General features: G+C 42.7%; 1 protein-coding gene and 2 non-coding genes across 16 annotated transcripts in view; all 3 read left to right on the top strand.

The window, feature by feature from the left end:
- Positions 1-17,654, top strand: part of Trpm (transient receptor potential cation channel, subfamily M) — a 412,514-nt gene that overhangs the window by 192,991 nt on the left and 201,869 nt on the right. The gene's annotated exons all lie outside the window — the stretch shown is intronic.
- Positions 13,000-13,072, top strand: TRNAA-AGC (transfer RNA alanine (anticodon AGC)). Its single transcript has one exon. It is a non-coding gene; the product is annotated as a tRNA-Ala (tRNA).
- On the top strand, positions 16,249-16,321 carry TRNAA-AGC (transfer RNA alanine (anticodon AGC)). Its single transcript has one exon. It is a non-coding gene; the product is annotated as a tRNA-Ala (tRNA).

Below are 17,654 nucleotides of genomic sequence, written 5' to 3'. Positions count from 1 at the left end.
TTCCAGCACGTACTGCTCTATTACCAGAAAATTCAATTGCCAAAAGGCTTGATTTTTTCATTTATAGTTTTTCTAATAATGTGGCGGAGTTGTTTTGAAAAAATGAGCTGCTCCTACGCCCGTTCTACTCTGCCGTTCACAGCAAAAGCCAGGGTTCCCAGCGATCTGGAAAACCTGGAAAAGTCAGGGGAAAAAATGGCCTGGAAAACATGGAAAAGTCAGGGAATTTGCTCCAAAAGTCTGGAATTTTTTCAAGTACTGAGAAAAAAAATTTAATAAGTACACAAATACAAATAAAAGAATTGTGTGTGTGTTACTACCAAACCAGCACATATTTTGTCTGCGTTTAGCCGAGGGTAAGACCCTCGTTTCCACCGTCCACCACGAGGAGGAACCGACATCAGACGGCACGCTTCCACCGTCCAACTTACAACTCCCATGGCATACGTTAATTTGAAATTCAAAATTTTGAAGAAATTTTGAAAAAATGGAGAAGAAATTTTGAAAAAATGGAGAAGAAATTTTGAAAAAATGGAGAAGAAATTTTGAAAAAATGGAGAAGAAATTTTGAAAAAATGGAGAAGAAATTTAAAAGACAAAGGCATGGGGCTCATGCCTTTGTTGTTAGTGAGATTTAATAAGGATAACCTTATTTTTTTGATTTCATTCGTGTTATGATACTATCCTAGCCTGGTTCTTATAAAAAAAAAAAAAAAAGCTGAACCAGATCAAAAATTGATGAAAATAGAGGAGTTTTTTTTACAAAAACCGAAAAATTCGCGCGCTGTCTCTTTTAGGGCAAATTATTTGAGTTTTTTCCGCGGAAAAAGGCCTGGAAAAATTTTCATTTTGGCCTGGAAGACCTGGAAAAGTCAGGGATTTTTTTTTTCCGAAATTGGCTGGGAACCCTGAAAGCGCAGTAACTCTACTCATCCCCCCTTTTTTCCAGCACGCACTGCTCTATCATCAGAAAATTCAATTGCCGAAGGGCTTGATTTTTTCATTTTTAGTTTTTCTAATAATGTGGCGGAGTTGTTTTGAAAAAATGACCTGCTCATACGCCCTTTCTTCTCTGCCGTTCACAGCGAAAGCGCAGTAACTCTACTCATCCCCCCTTTTTTCCAGCACGTACTGCTATATCATCAGAAAATTCAATTGCAGAAGGGCATGTTTTTTTTTTATTTTAGTTTTTCTAATAATGTGGCGGAGTTTTTTTGAAAAAATGACCTGCTCATACGCCCTTTCTACTCTGCCGTTCACAGCGAAAGCGCAGTAACTCTACTCATCCCCCTCTTTTTTCCAGCACGTACAGCTCTATCATCAGAAAATTCAATTGCCAAAGGGCTTAATTTTTTCATTTTTAGTTTCTATTAGTGTGGCGGAGTTGTACTGGAAAAATGGAGAATGAATATTCGTTAGGTTTTCTGTAAAACAGCATTTTGTCCGAAAAAAAAATGAGAAAGTGTTGAATGATGATACGGCGTTTTATTTTTGACGGCAGTACTGTGCTGAGGTAGAAATCCGCTTAAGCCCTCCGATTTTCCCAGATTTTCACGGGATAAACCCGAATTATTTTCGAAAATTTGTAAATATTTTTATTTTTTGTCATATATTCTTTCATCTCAATGTTAACACAAGTTATTTCAATGAAAATTTTACCGATTTATCTTCTGATTTCGTGCAAAAGTCAGGAAAGTTTCGAGAGAACAATTGCAATGGTACATTCTTGCATGAAATAGCGTTTTTTAGTGAACTTATATATCTACCAATTTCGTGCATAAACCAGAAAAATTTCGGGGGAAAAATGGAGATGTTGCATGTGTGAGGGATTTGCGATTTGACTGTTGTTTCTCATGTAAAAGTTCGCGAGAAACACGGTGGTGCCACTGGTTTTCTCTGAAATCATCTCCCAAGCTCAAAAAAAGCTCTCAAAGTGAGGCCAAAATGGAGGGTATATCCCGCCCTACCCTGAGAGTCCACCTCTACATCAAAACAAACTCTCCATGCAAAGATAGGGAGCAAATACATTCACAGGGCTACCACTTCATTTGGGGACTCCAAAACTGAAAACACGGCAACCCTGCTAATGTATTTGCTCCCTATCTTTGCATGGAGAGTTTGTTTTGATGTAGAGGTGGACTCTGAGGGTAGGGCGGGATATCCCCTCCATGTTGGCCTCACTTTGAGAGCTTTTTTTGAGCTTTGGAGTTGATTTCAGAGAAAATCAGTGGCACCATCGTGTTTCTCGCGAACTTTTACACGAGAAACAACAGTCAAATCGCAAATCCCTCACATATGCAACATCTCCATTGTACATGTACATTCTCGTCTCTAATTGCATTCTGTAGTCAATTTTGCAACCTTGGAGTGGAGTTACGTCCCTTCGTCCTGAAAGCGACGAAATCAAGACGTCACGTACATTAGCGCTCGAACGGAACCCCCCCCCCCCCCCCTGCCTAGCTTTAACGATGGACGATCCACGTCTCGGTGACGTTCGGCTACCCCGGAGCTCGGAACTAAGTCTCTCCGAGACGTCTTCCGCGCGCGCGGAAATAGCGAGGATGGAGTGCGCGGAACGGAGGAGCGACGCACACAGGATCGAGTCAATTAGAGAGGTCGGACATGAAATTTTCAACTAAAACTGCAAATTGTGATGTTTATTTCGTCAGATTTTAAATTTTAAAGGGTGTTTTTAAAAGAAAATTTTACGAAGGAACCACTTTTAAAACCTCAAAATTGTGTATAAACGGAGTTTAAAGGTTTTAAAGTTTTCAAATTTTGTCTGACCTCTCGTATCGACTCGATCCATTGTGCGACGCGGAAAGGGATTCCGCGGACATCACGGCGGGATCCGAGAGCCCCGCACGCGTTTTCCCGCCTTGTCGCAATCATAATCGCCCCCGCGTGCCCGGCTCTGACGTCACGCCCGAGATGCTGACGTCATCGCTCCCGTCGCGAGGAAGAACGGAAACCGCTCGAGATACTACACGAGGAACCGGGTCCGGGTAAACGTCCGTGCGCTATGGTTTTTCAGGGTTGCCACACTCAGGGAATACCTAGAGTACCTGTATAGCGAAATGTGAAACTCCGAAAATCAATCAGGCCTTCACCAGTGCCTCCGCGAATAAAGTTAGGGCCCAAAAATGCAGCCAACCTACGAATTCCAATTATCCAGAGCGATTTATTAGTACGATTGTTACGAACCATCGTTTATAAAGCACGTATTTTACTTAGTTTTTGCATAAATTTACTCATTTTTGTGGAAGGACGCTCATGTATGTACTTTCTTAGCCATCTTCGTTAGAATTGGAATCTACAGACTGGCAGTGAAATTTTGTGCGTCAGAACTTGGTTAGAAGGGTGGCTGCACTTTTGGGCCCTAAGCTCTCCATGAAGCGATTTGTCCATACTCTCGCTATACAGGTACTCTAGGAATACCGGGAGAACCGGGAAACGGCAGGGAATCTTAAAAAGTCAGGGTAAACCTGAAAATGTCAGAGAAAATGACGGGCATGTCAGGGAGACATTGATGAGCACCCTCCATTTGTTTTTTAGAGTGGGTTTGACGTTTCGAACAATAAATGCCCAAAAACTATGTTTAATTATGTCTTTTTGACTATCTGGCGTGTCTTCAATCGTCAGGGAATTTCGCCAAAATGTGTCAAGGAAATCAGGGAAACGACACGGGATTTTATTTTCTAGATTTGGTGGCAACCCTGTTTTTCATTGCCGGATCTGTTATGCAGGTGGAAACATCTAGTGAAGACGAACATCTAGTCGACAAAGGCCTGCAATCCTGCATTTCTGCATTCTAGGAGAACGTTGTATTGCTTGCGTTGCTCCGATACTCATTTTTCTTCACTGGAACACGTGTCCCTTGCCCTGAAACCACTCGGATCTCTGCGGACACAATGAATATCAATTTTCGGGGAAACGCCTTCAATGTTGTGTGTATGCAACTCGGACGTCCATGGAGTAGGTTTAGTTGCATCCAGGAGTTGTGTTGCTAACCAAATCCCGTTGCGTTTCGTTGCGTACCTTCAACTTTGCGTGTATGCAACCAAGACATAACCGAGTTGTGAGCTGTTTGTTGGAATTGATAGACAAAACTTTGGACAAAGAAGACAAAAGGGATCAGATTGGTAGAGGTGGCTGGTTGCAATGGACGAAGGAGGTAGTTAATAGACTGACTAACGGCAGCCCATGAGAGACCCTTCAGTTAGTCCATGGTCTTCTCCCTTGGTCCATAAGAACCTCCCATTTCCGCTAATAGGATCGCTCCATACTTCCTATGTCTTCTTTGTCTTTCAATCTCAACAATCAGCCTGCTGGAATAGTTGCGTCTGAAATTTTTACTGACTCGGCTCTGTGTTTAGGGGAGGGGGTGAGTCAAACACTGAATTGTATTTACTTGCGTATGTAGTGACACGCAGTGATTTTATTTGTTTTTTGCGGTGGCTCTAGGAAAAGAATTTTATTTCTTCCTTCACAAGGCGAGGAGAATAATTTTCCAAATTTCATCATGTGCATGCCCTCGTTTTTTTTCCATCGCTGTCAGCTTTCAAGATCGAGCGTAAAAAGATCGGAGCCTTTTTTGACAGGAGTGTAACAAGAATTGCGTCTACAGAGCGGCCAAATCCCTGTCAAACGGGATTTAGATCGCGGAGGTGTCTTCGAATATCTCGTTGAGCCGAGAGTTTATTTTGTGTGAATCGGAAATTAGATTTGAAGTTCGAGTGTATTCAGTCCCCGCCTCCCGCCTCTCGTCTGCGGATGTCAAATAATTCCGAAACGTTTTCTTCCTCCCCCCCCCCTTTTTGGGGCTTAAAATATTCGTCATATCGCGCGGTGGATGGCTCAGACAGGCTTAGAATAGTTTTGAGGCTTCGCTGCATACCCTCACGAGCATCTGTTTACAGAGAGAACGAACTTTCAGGGATCGCACATGATCAGTGGCGATTCTTGAATCAGGGTGTCTATACAAGTCCGGAATTTCCGGAAAAAGTACTGATTTTTTCAGGGCGGTCCGGAAGTACTGTTAAAGAGCGGAATTCCGCAAGATGGTCCGGAATTTTCTCGTTTTTTGTCATTTTCGTCGTAATTTGAGCGGGATATTCATTTTTTTAAAATTGCCGAATTTCGTCAGTTGGAGGTACTGAAAAAGTACTGAATTTTTTGGAAATGCACTGTAAAAGTACTGATTTTTGGCCAGCCTGTTTTTGTAAACCCCCTGTAAATGTTGGCAATCGTGGGCTGATTGTCGAAATTGATACACTAAGCGATAAACAAAGAGGAAATAATTAGTAAGGAGCGATCTTATTGGTTAATTTGTGTGGTTCTTATAGTTTAACACCGCAATCACACGCTGAATGTGGGAGCTGAATGTGGCTTGAATGTGGAAGTCATCGGCCCGATGCCTGAATTTTGCGCGTGACGCGCAAAATTCAGCAACGATTCTCAGCAACCATCGGACCAATTTTGAATTTGTCTGAACTATTCGAGTAGATTTAATACACATCTGGATGAAAATAACTCGAATTTGCTAAATTTCAGCCGTTGGGCGATGACTGTTGACTTTCACATTCAGGTGCTAAATTCAGCGTCTGATTGCGGCATAAGGGAGAATATGATGGACTAACTACCTAGTCATTTATTACCTACTTTCTTCGTTCATTGTAACTACTCGCTTCCACCAATAGGATTCCTCCATGTCCCTTTTTTCTTATTCGTCGTTCGCTTTGTCTATCAATTTCAACAATCAACCCGCTGTTTTTCCTCTTTCAACTGTATGTGAAACAATCGATTCTTGGTGAGGGAGCTTGCCACACCTAAAAGTGATATTTGAATGGATTTAAATAGATTCCAACACAAAGTAAACCCTCCTAGATTGAATTTTAAGCAGTTTTAGCATACAATTTGTGCATTTTTTTAAAGTTGAAAATTGACGAATAATGCCTCCTTTAGAGTACTTTCATTTTAGTGTACGGACTATTTATTTTACGGTATACTGAGTAACCGGTAGGTTTAGTAAACTGTGGTTATACATTGTTTTCGATACATCAAACAGGTGAGATTGTATCGATATCAGTTGGTTCATTATTAGCCTCTAAAGTAAATTTAGACATCTAAGGTGACGGGTCTTTTGTGATCGAATTTTTATTCTTTTGAGTATCAAATAGCAATGAAAAGTAAGATTTTTAGGAATTTTGTTATTATCAGCTTTTTCAAATTAAATCCTAAAATTTTTGTTTGAGGTTCTGTTCTATTGTTTTGAACCAAACGATACATCGAACCACTATCAAATACGATCTATACAGTTCTGTCTTGAAACAGTTCGGTCAAAATTAGAGCACTTTTTTTCTTCCTTTCCTCCTTGTTCCCCCCTTCCCCCTTTGGAGTCTGGATCCGCAACTGTCTTGTGCATGTGCATGCGTCCATAAGCGTGGATTTGCAGGATATTAAATTCGTTTCTAGCTTCCGCACCAAAGATGGCTCACGACTTTCTATAACTTACAGATCTCCCGAGAAACGCTCAATGGCATAATCCATTCTCAAACGCCGAAATAAATATTCTAGACTATATTAAGCGTTTTTCCGTGGAATGAGGAGCCCGAGAAAACTGAGTGACAGGAGTATAAATAGGAGGAAAGATTATTCATCTATCCTTATCGGTAATTTGACGTTCCTTGCAGTTGCAGTGATGCCATTTTTCACACTTTCTTAAGGGTCAATTTTTTTTCAATGACAGTACATCATCAAATGCCGGATTCTCGATTCGAAAAAAAACTGTTCATTGTATTATTCGTACTTTTCCATTTCTTTTGATATATTATAGCTCCCAGGGAAACGATTAGTAACGGAGATATGAGCAATCTAAGTTTACGCTCCGCGCGCGCCGACCGGAATCCGGGCGCCGCTCGCCGCTCTGAGTCGTCTGCACACTCCCTCTTTTAAGCTTCACGAGGTCATTCCTATGTATTTTTTTGCGTACTTTCCATTTCTGGCCTTTGAAAAGGGCTCCGATGAATTTTTAGGGGCCTCGCGGTCCATTGTTGCCATTTTTTGCTCGTATTTAGGGTTTTTTCCCTATTTTACTCACAATTCTACTGAAAAACTTAATTTAAACGGAAAACTGTGTGCGTTGAGGGAAAGAACGTAAAGAAGAAATAAAAATTCATGTAAAAATTTTTCCTTCGTTGCCAAATTTGCGAGAAAAATCGTACTAAAGAGCCAAATATTTGAAAAATTGGATAAATCCCCACGCCATGGTTTATGAAAGTGGGGCATAGCTTTCATATTGACGTACTTACGTAACAGATCTTACCTATCTATATATGGCCAAAGACCTGAGAGGTGCTCGAGATGTGGTGGCTCTAAGAAGAGCCGTTGAAAAGGGCAAGCCGGCCGGCTGCGAGGTGTCCGCTGGGATGAGTGATGTCAAGGCGGATAAAGAATGGTGGTCGCATTTCGATTTTGGCTGCCATCTTGAAGCGTTGTGACGTCAGGAGGGTACGGGTTTTGCCGTGCAATCCGAGGTTGAGTCGGCCCCCCGGCCTCGGCCAACCCATGTACCCGATGTACCCGATACCGTGTGACGTCCAGAGGGTACGAAATGCGACCACCATTCTTTATCCGCCTTGGAGTGATGTGGCCCGTGTGGCTGACGGGAGCGGAGTGTCTTGAGGCCAAGGCGGATAAAGAATGGTGGTCGCATTTCGATTTTGGCTGCCATCTTGAAGCGTTGTGACGTCAGGAGGGTACGGGTTTTGCCGTGCAATCCGAGGTTGAGTCGGCCCCCCCGGCCTCGGCCAGCCCATGTACCCGATGTACCCGATACCGTGTGACGTCCAGAGGGTACGAAATGCGACCACCATTCTTTATCCGCCTTGTCTTGAGGCGGTGAGATCACGACATATATAGCCGTGGTTGAGACTGCGGCGGCCAATCAGGAGCGAGCATGGGCTGCGTCGCCAGAGGTGAGCGGTGATTGGCCGCCACAGTACTTCCCTGCGGTTGAGACGGAGTCTCTGTGGGTGGTTGGAGAAGTGAGTGGTGAAATTGGGTGTTGGAGTGAAAACAGGTTTGGAAAATGTGTGTAAAGTGGTTGGAAGGTTGAAGATTGAGTGAGAGATGATGGGAAGTTTGAGGATTTGATTGAGTGATGATGTGGGTTGAGAGATGGTTGATTGAGTGAGTTGAGGATTGATTGAGTGAGTTGAGGGTTGATCGATTAGTGAGAATCAAGAGGTGCATGCGTGCATGTCAGCGTGCCGGGGAGCGCCATTCGACCCGGGTGACACACGGTTGAAGAAATGTGACCATCATCTTTCCGGGCAAGGAGGTTGATGCTCGGGACAACAAGTTGGGAACGTGCTGTGTTCTGCGGCAACTTGCTGGAGCGTGTTGATTTGCGCGGCGGAGAGAGATGGATACTATGCGGTGATGATGCTGGAAGCTTTCAATGTTCATGCTAAGTTGATCAATTATGACTGTTCCAGTGAGAGATTTGAGTTTGAGTGCTTGAGTACAGTTGACTTGAAGGAAGGTTGAGCGTGTTCTTGAGTTGAGGATCCATGAATGAAGTGAACCAGAAGGCTGAGCGTGTTCACTCACGTCGGGAGTCACCAATATGGCCAAGGACCAAAAGAGGTGCTCTTGAGTGTGGTGGCTCTAAGAAGAGCCGTTGAAAAGGGCAAGCCGGCCGGCTGCGAGATGTCCGCTGGGATGAGTGATGTGGCCCGTGTGACTGACGGGAGTGGAGTGTCATGCGGTGGTGAGGTCACGACATATATAGCCGTGGTTGAGACTGCGGCGGCCAATCAGGAGCGAGCATGGGCTGCGTCGCCAGAGGTGAGCGGTGATTGGCCGCCACATCTCTTTTCGTTCAAAAGATATGGAACTCGACGGTTTTCAACTTGGCAACGCTGCTACGCGGAGAGAAATTCGTTTCAGGCCGTGAAATTTTGGGAAAAGGCGTATCCCATAGTGAGGAATGACATACTGAAATTTGGTCAACATCCATGAGGGGGGAAATTTTGTCGATTTTGCACCCACCCCTTTTGTCGCCTTGCACACTGACCTGAGCTATGCGGCGCGACAGCTCGAAGCTTTTTACAAGTCGGAACTTGTGGTCTCCGAGACCTTTTGACTGCAACCGACTCGAGACACCAGCGCAACCACATTAGTCCACCCGCAGTCGGAGTTGAGCCGGCGGCTGCGGTTTCCTTTTGATGACCGAGATGAGTTTCACAAATAGACTTATTCATGCTCAAAGGAACCGGGGGCGATTTTTGAAAGTTTGCAATACTGTTTTTCCTCCGTTTAAATGTATGTAAAACAATCGATTCGCGGCGAGGCAGCTTGCCTCACCTAAAACCGATATCTTTAATGGATTTAAACGGAAGAAAACGAGTGTTGCCATTTTGCAAAATCGCCTTCGAAAGGCACTATGTGCAAATGAATTGAATCAATTGAAGCCACGCTTTTTACTTTTCTTTTATCCAATTTAAATTAATTGAATTGATCGTGGTGTTTTTGAGGATCGATACGTTTAATTTCAGATTTTTCCGAATTTTTTCGACTTCAGATACACATTCACCACGGTCGCCATCCCAGCGCTCTCTGGCGCTCTGCGAAACCTAGCGGCCAAAGTCCCTTATCCTCCCAAAACCCTTCAAGGAGTTGACACTCCTTTTTGTCTTGCAAATCCTCTTCATCATCCTTTTGCCGGGCATCTCTTCGTCTCCTACCGAGAGGAACTCAGTCCAGCATCTTCTTCGGCATTTTTTCTTCGGTCAATCTCTTTTGCCGGGCATCTCTTCGTCTCCTACCGAGAGGAACTCAGTCCAGCATCTTCTTCGGCATTTTTTCTTCGGTCAATCTGCTAACATGGCCCTATCAGATCGCGCTAAGGGAGAACATCGTATAAGCTCCCTGACGTCCCCAAAAAATTTCCTTCGATGAAACACAACTTTATCGGGGAAATTGTTCGTTTCCGGCACGCAGGAACATAGTTTCATACCAAGGCTGCAAACCTAACTCAAGCAATTAAATTCGTCTACGAGAATCAACCTGCATAATTTTTGCATGAGATCAGAAGAAGAATTAGTAAGATTCTCAGTCAGAAATTTGCAAATTCTCCCGGTAAAATTCAATTTCCGCGGAGAAATCTGGCAGCATTGAAATGCAGTTACGTTCTTCCGTCAGAAAAACGACGAATCGTGAACATTTGTCTCCCTTTCTTTCAGAGAGCTATATTTGCAATTTAATCCAAAGTATCTGACAATGTCTTAAAAATAGTATTCATAACTACTCTTAAAAATAAATGCTGTACACTGAAAAAAAAAAAATATCGGTGTATTTACTAAGAAAAGGGTAAAATTACCAAGAATTCAGGGCTCTATTTGATCCCAGTTTTTTCTTGGTAAAATTACCATTTATGGAATTGGTAATTTTACCAAGAAATCTCGGTAAAATTATTGAACTTTCTCGGTAATTTTACTGGACCTTGGTAAAAATGTCAATATTTTTTATCGACTGTGGTAGAATTACCGAGATAAAATGGCAAAGTTACCGGGAATTGATTACCAATAAAAGTGGTATTCTTACCTTAAAAAAAACAGTAAAAATACCGGTTTTTAGGTAAGCTTACCAGCCTGTCTTGGTAAAATTACCAATAATTGGTAAAAAAAAGTGAGATATTAAAGGTACCAACGGACCTTGGTAAAAACGCCGAGAATTTTTTTTCGGTGTATCAGGAAGCGTTTGGCAACGCTCGAATGTGCATGCGGCGTTTTTCCTTATCATGGCAGAGTCGCTTATCTGACCGGAGCCTCTTTTTGTAAGTTCTCTCTTTTGCACACATGGGAATATAGGCGGCTCGGCGCGGCCGCGGTGACTCGCTGCAGTAGCGTGGCGTGAAGGATCGATTATCGATTCATCGCCATTTGAAGCTATGGTAAAGAATCGATTACTAAGGTGTTCGCTGCGAACGCCCTGATAATCGATCTTTTTCCATAGGATTAAATGGCGAATCAATCGATATATCGCAAAGCACGCCACGCCACTGACTCGCTGCACTTAAGTTTTGAGTCAAGTGAAATTGAGACGATAAACATTTACTCGGCAAAACGTCCCTGTCCGCTCCAATTTTCGCTTTTCTTTCGGAACTTCCTCGCTGCCGACTCCTCCCTCCCCCCACTCCTCCTTTTCCCTTCCCCCGCATTATCCCCCGTGGTTTCGCGTCCCCCGAACTTTTCTCATAAACAAACTCTTATTCGAGACTTTCGTAACTTTGCCCACCTTCCGTCGTTCCCCAGTCGGAGGGACGTAACTCCATTCCAAGGTTGCCAAATCGTAGCGAACAAATAATTGGACTGAGTTAAGCAGAAAGGAACCAACCCACATTTTGGAAAAAATTGAGTTATGAGTGGTTTTGAACTCGACCACTGCTCTACTATCTATAGCCAAAAATTCAAAGTTTTCGTTGGAGCAAATTTTGCAGAAATTGAACTTGAAGTTTAACTTTTACATCGAGTCTTATATGCAGGAGCTAAACTCTAAGCCTCTTTTTCTCGGTTCGATCCCGATGTGGCTTGGTCCCTTTCTGTTTAACTCCGTTCAATTGTTTCATTAAAATGAACCCGTGCAATTTTTGGCTGAAATGTGTCTGATTTTCGCTTAGAATCAGAAGAAAAATCGGTGGAATTTTCAGTGAGAAATTCCTTAGATTCTCCGGGTGAAATCACGATTTTCAAGGGGAAATTTGGCAGCATTGAAATGTAGTTACGTTATTTCGTGAAGGAAACGGCGCTTTGCACAGAGCGTCCGAGGAATCTCTCCTAAATCGTGTCGAGGTTTTCCGGGCTATTGGGTGGCGTTTCTTATTATCTTTCTATTTTATTTAAGTTTACTTCTGGGATCTGATTCGTTTTGTGGACGGCTTTGCGCGCAGCTTAACAAAACCTTTTTTTTTTCGCCGGTCCCGCGATGCAGAGCGGAAACTTCGACTCATGCACGCGCGGTATCAAAGAAAAAACCAACTTCCCGCCCAGAAATCGTTTTTGAGAATATGATCGAGTCATTTTTTATTTCATTGTCCTCTTGATCTTAACTTATTTTTTTAATAAATCAAAGTCGAGAACTTCTCCACAACAATTTCAAAAGTTTTTCTTTCATCATTGTGCCCTTTTATGAGGGTTGAATGCATACTTTTGTGAATAGTTTTAGAATAATGTATTTAATTACAATACTGTCTTTCTTCGAGACTTGAATAGTTTTATTAACAGTTGTTCGGCCCTAAGAGTGTGCTGCAAACTTTCGTGAATAATTTTTGGTAGCTTAATCTTCACCAAGATAATCTTCAAGGATGTTAGTTGACTTCCAGAGAGTCGTGTTTACTCTACCATTTACTTTCAGTTTAAATATTTCTATATCGATTATTTTTGTGGGGGGCCGGGGGAGGGCGGCTAAAGTTTTGAAGTTTATTTGTCGAAGTTTATTCACATCGTTCAATATCTGACCTACGTATCGCCTTACCAATGTAACTGCAAATTGATGAATTATACATTTATGAAGATGAATATAAAACGCCAATTCCAGTGGCAGGGCCTTTTACATAAGAATCAACAGTCAAATCGCAAATTCCTCACACATGCAACATCTCCATTTAATGCCCGCATGCATCAACTCTATCAACCGGACGATTAGTGTCATCAAGACGAAGCATGGCATTGAACTCCTGTTGCGAAAATACGCTCACAATCAGAGCGATTAACGCGCGAACTACCTACAACTCTCGCTAGTGCAATTTTCGCGCGGCGCGTGCGGTGTGGAATTCGCCAACTCTCGGCTCCACGTTTTCAATTAAACACCCCTCCCCCCCCCCCTTCCCTCAGCAATTTAATCCGTGTAGAATCTCGCAAATATCCGCAATGCTCGCGTGTCCTAACTGATCCTTCTTTCGCTGATGGTTTTCTTTAGAATCCGTTCTGATCAGTTGGGGGCGTAGCTCAGATGGTAGAGCGCTCGCTTAGCATGCGAGAGGTACCGGGATCGATACCCGGCGCCTCCACTTCTTTTGCTGTGCTGCCCTGCAAGGAAGAACGTCGTGTGAACACTCGAGAGTTGTCAAATTTCCCCTAATTTAACATTTATTTTTGAAGAAAGATATGCACATTTTCCTTTGTAATTCTCAGGTATTTTAGATTTGATTCGAAACAAAAGTGTCTGAAAAATGGAGATGTTGCGTGTGTGAGGAATTTGCGTTTTGCCTTTTGATCCTTAGGTACAAGTTCGCGAGAAACACGATGGTGCCACTGGTTTTCTCTGAAATCAACTCCCAAGGTCAAAAAAAGCTCTCAAGTTGAAACAAATATGGAGGGGATATCCCACGCTATCCTGAGACTCCACGTCTACATCAAGACAAACTCTTCATGCAAAGATAGGGAGCAAATACATTAGCAGGGATGCCGTGTTTTCAGTTTTATAGAGTCCCTAAATAACATGGCAGCCCTGTCAATGTATTTACTCCTGATTTGCTCTCTATCGTTGCATGGAGTGTTTGTCTTGATGTAGAGGTGGACTCTCAGGATAGCGAAGGATATCCCCTCCATTTTGGCTTCATCTTGAGAGCTTTTTTTGAGCTTGGAAGTTGATTTCAGAAAAAACCAGTGGGGCACCATCGTGAATCTCGCGAGCTTTTACTTAAGAATCAACAGTCAAATCGCGAATTCCTTACGCATGCAACATTTCCATTGGAGGAACAATATTCAGACATTTCCCAGTAAATTCGTTTGTCATGGAAGGAAATATGGCAACGTCTAAAGGCTCATACGGTGTTTTTCCCTAGCACGACAGTGTAGTTCAGGGCGCTCGTTGCGCGAGGGACACGGCATGAATGAATCAAGGAAGTGTTCCAGTGTGGAATTACGCTTATTCCCGTTTTTTTACACTTACCTGTTATGTAACACATCCATAACTAATGTTTTCATTTTTTTCTTTTCCTTTTTATATTTATCACATGACCGTGTAATGCAAACCCAGAATGAATAATGTAAAGACGAGATGTCCTCCTTCTTACCAACTCAAATCAGTCCAATTCTCATCGGCCTGTTATAATTAAATGTGGTAAAAATATTATACTTATATTTCTCCCTAATGCGATTCAATTTCTTGTTGCACATCAGTATAATGTCGTGTCCTTGTCCCTTTCTTCTATGCGCCGTAAAGTGAACTTAGATTCCCCTGACCACTCAACTTTTACTCGACGGAATTAACAGCTTTTTTGACCAAATAATATACTTTTCGTCCAAATCTATAATCATTGATTTTGTGAGGATGCTGGTGTTTTAGTTGACATGCCTGGGTTTCTCACAATCAGTGCCCAATAATTAGACGCACTTGACGCATCTTATAGAATGACGCACGTAAGTCATTTTCTCTCAGAGAGTCAGAATTCATAATTTTGTTTTTGGAGCAACACTAGTTACAACTGAAACAACTACGGACGCGCTTCGGAACTGAATCTGTCGTTTCCTAGGTGAAAGAACGTATCTCCATGCTAAGGTCCTAATATCCATTTGCACACTGTCCTTTTCCACATTAAAATGACACCGCGATATCAATCCAAAATGTAGCTGGTCTGTATTAAGGATCTCGTCACCCTCCGGCCAAAGTATTACAAGCGTCATGCGACGTTTAAAAATTTCCGCCACCATTTAATTTTTAAACGAATAAATTGTTCAAAGAAGCTGTTAGGAAATTCTACCGTATTTTCTTTGGGCAACCGATAAAATTCAGTGAAATTTTCAAACAGATTCAACCAAAAATTTCTCTCTAAGTAGATAAAATGGCGCGGCGGAAATGTTGGAACGTTACATGACGCATGTGATTCTTTGACCGGGAGGATATCTGCAGAAAACTACATGAAATTTTCAATAAAAATTCCTAACAGTTTCTGAGTTGAAACGCAAATTAAGTTTGGCAAATTTCGCAACGTTGAATCGCTCATACGCCGTTTTGTCCTCCAAACGACGAATTTGACCCATCATCAGCGCAGCAATCACCATTCCCACCCTGAACACCCAATTTTTCCGTCCTCTAATGAAAATCTACCGGATGCAAAGCTGTGTCCGCCGAAACGTGTTTCCGAGCAGCGCTGCGCGCAACGCGTGCAACAACCTCGCGAACACGCTGACCTCAGCACCGCTTATCTGAGCGCTGAGTGCACTGTCCAATCTACGCTTTTTCGAAAAAAAAAACAAAAAAATTAGACATCATATCCACATGCACATGCATAGGTGGCTCCATCTGGACGCCATTCGAAGCGTTAAAATTCGAGCGTCAGACCGGGCGACCACGCCCGGCCGCACTCGCGCGAGCTACACGCGCTCGCGTCTCGCGCTCGCAGCCGCTGGGCGTTTGACATTTCGCTCGCATCCGGTGGTGCCAGATCGCGCTCTTTCTCGTAATTTTACCACCGCGCGGAATGGCTTCTCTACTCGATAAATCCAAGTTGCAGATGGCTTTCAATAGTCTGTTTCCCCCAGGAAAATTAGCCGTAAGATTTCATTCGGTGATGAAGGATTATATTTTATTGTTTCTCGTTGTACAATGTTGAGCATGTGGTGACCTTGCCCACAATAAATAAGTAGCACATAGCTTAAAGTAAATGGTCTTCTTGGAGAATTCATTTCTAAGGGTTTTATTTTGATGACACCAAATTCCCAGGTCAAAATAGGTTGTCCTGCATGTTTCTAATATTCAAGTTTTGAGCTTTCTTCATTATCACTCCTGGTGATTATAAGTCGAAAATAGCTCAAAATCAGCAGTTTTTTACGTATAAATCAATATTAAGAGCTTCAGCTAGTTTTTCTTATCACCAAGCAAATGTTTGCTGAAAAATTAAAGGTTTAAGCTTTTTCTTTGGTTGCACCGGAAAAAACAAAATTATTCCCAAAATTGCTGCAAATGGGCAGCTTTTATGAAGAATTCAGTAAGAATGAGCTGAATTGCATGTAGAATTCAGTAGTAAGAGTTTTAAGCAGTGATGCCCGATTGACAGTCAAAATTAGACTACTTCGTGCGTCTCTTTCTTTTAAATTTCGAGCTTCCTCTTCGATGTGGCAACGCTGCAGCCAAGGTGCCCATGCCTACGATGTAAAAATAGTCGCCACTGCAGTTCTTGCTGAACCAGTTTCAGCGTTTGCTACACTTTTGATGTAAGTTTTAGATGAAGTATTCTCATCTGGGGGCGTAGCTCAAATGGTAGAGCGCTCGCTTAGCATGCGAGAGGTACCGGGATCGATACCCGGCGCCTCCACAGAAATTTTAATTTTCCCGGTAAGGAGCTCGGGTAATGGTACGTTGACACCGCGAGGGAAAAGACTGACAGTTGACGAGGTCTACGATTCCCTTTTCTTCAAAGTTTGATTCCCGAAAAATAGAAAAATTGAGTAATGCTCTATTGAGAAGTTTATGGTGCTTTACCAAGAATGACCGAACGTAGAAATTGCAGTGGCGAGGCGTGGATGATAGATTATCGGTATTTCCCCATTTGAAGCCATGGTAAAGAATCGATTATTAAGATGTCCGTTACGAACCCCCTGTTTATCGATCCTTTTGCATAGGTCTTGTGGGCAGATCAATCGATAGATCGCTAAACACGCCACATTGCTGAAAAATTGAATTTTTCTTACTCTTTGGTGTTAGTTGTAAAGAAAAATGTTTCAATGATTAAGACAAATCATACTTTTTAAGAGTAATTCGAGACATTCTTGGGCTAAGGGGGGGGAGGGGGTCGTATAGGTAATCGTTCTAAATCAAAGCACGGATAATCGAGACCTTGCTGTACACGGAGAAAAAAACCTCGTGCATGGGACCCGAAGTTGAGGTTTTATGGATCTCTGAAGTTTTTGGATCACGCATCCGAGAACTTGAGGTCGAGCTGCCGAAGTTCGGGTCAGCGTCAGACATCGAGGCTTTTCGGTATGCACCGGAGTACTTCATATGTGTGACCCGAACCCTTCGGTATATATCGGAGTACCTCAGATGTCTGACCCGAACTTCGGCAGCTGGACCTCAAGTTCTTAGATACGTGATCCGAAAACTTCAGAGATCCTACAGAGAATTAAAATCCATCAATTCGAAACGAACCATTTGTAAGTGGGGAAAAGAGACCACAAGTCTACGCAAAAAAAAAAAAAAAAAAAAAAAAAAAAACTGAATGGCCCTACGTACCAATTTTTTCTCTATTTATCTCTCCTGAAAGAATACGTCCTAGCCTAGCCACTAGGGAGTCAAAAAATCGTTGGGGGAGGGGTCAAAACATCCATGTTTCCGCAATGAAGCGAATTTTAAAAACTTCCGGAGTTGGGTTGATCTCGAACTAGCTGATTTAATTGTCGAACCAGTAAGCCCATTTCCCGGCTCATGACATCCATAATTCCACACCATAATTTTGGTTCTTAGGATCGGTAGTCCCGGAACCATCGAAGCACGTCTAGCGAAAATCCGCGAGCGCAATAAATTTCAATTTAATCGTTCATTACTGTCGTATGACACTTTCATTACATATTTTTACGACTGTACTTTTTCGCAGTTCCTGGGGGAGGCCACGGGGACGAACAACGGAGTCGTAAAATAAAACACTAACC

The sequence above is a fragment of the Bemisia tabaci genome, chromosome 6, assembly GCF_918797505.1.
Source record: "Bemisia tabaci chromosome 6, PGI_BMITA_v3".
NCBI lineage: Eukaryota > Metazoa > Arthropoda > Insecta > Hemiptera > Aleyrodidae > Bemisia > Bemisia tabaci.
Note: the sequence above shows the minus strand (reverse complement) of the source record. Positions and strands in the feature narration are given on the sequence as shown.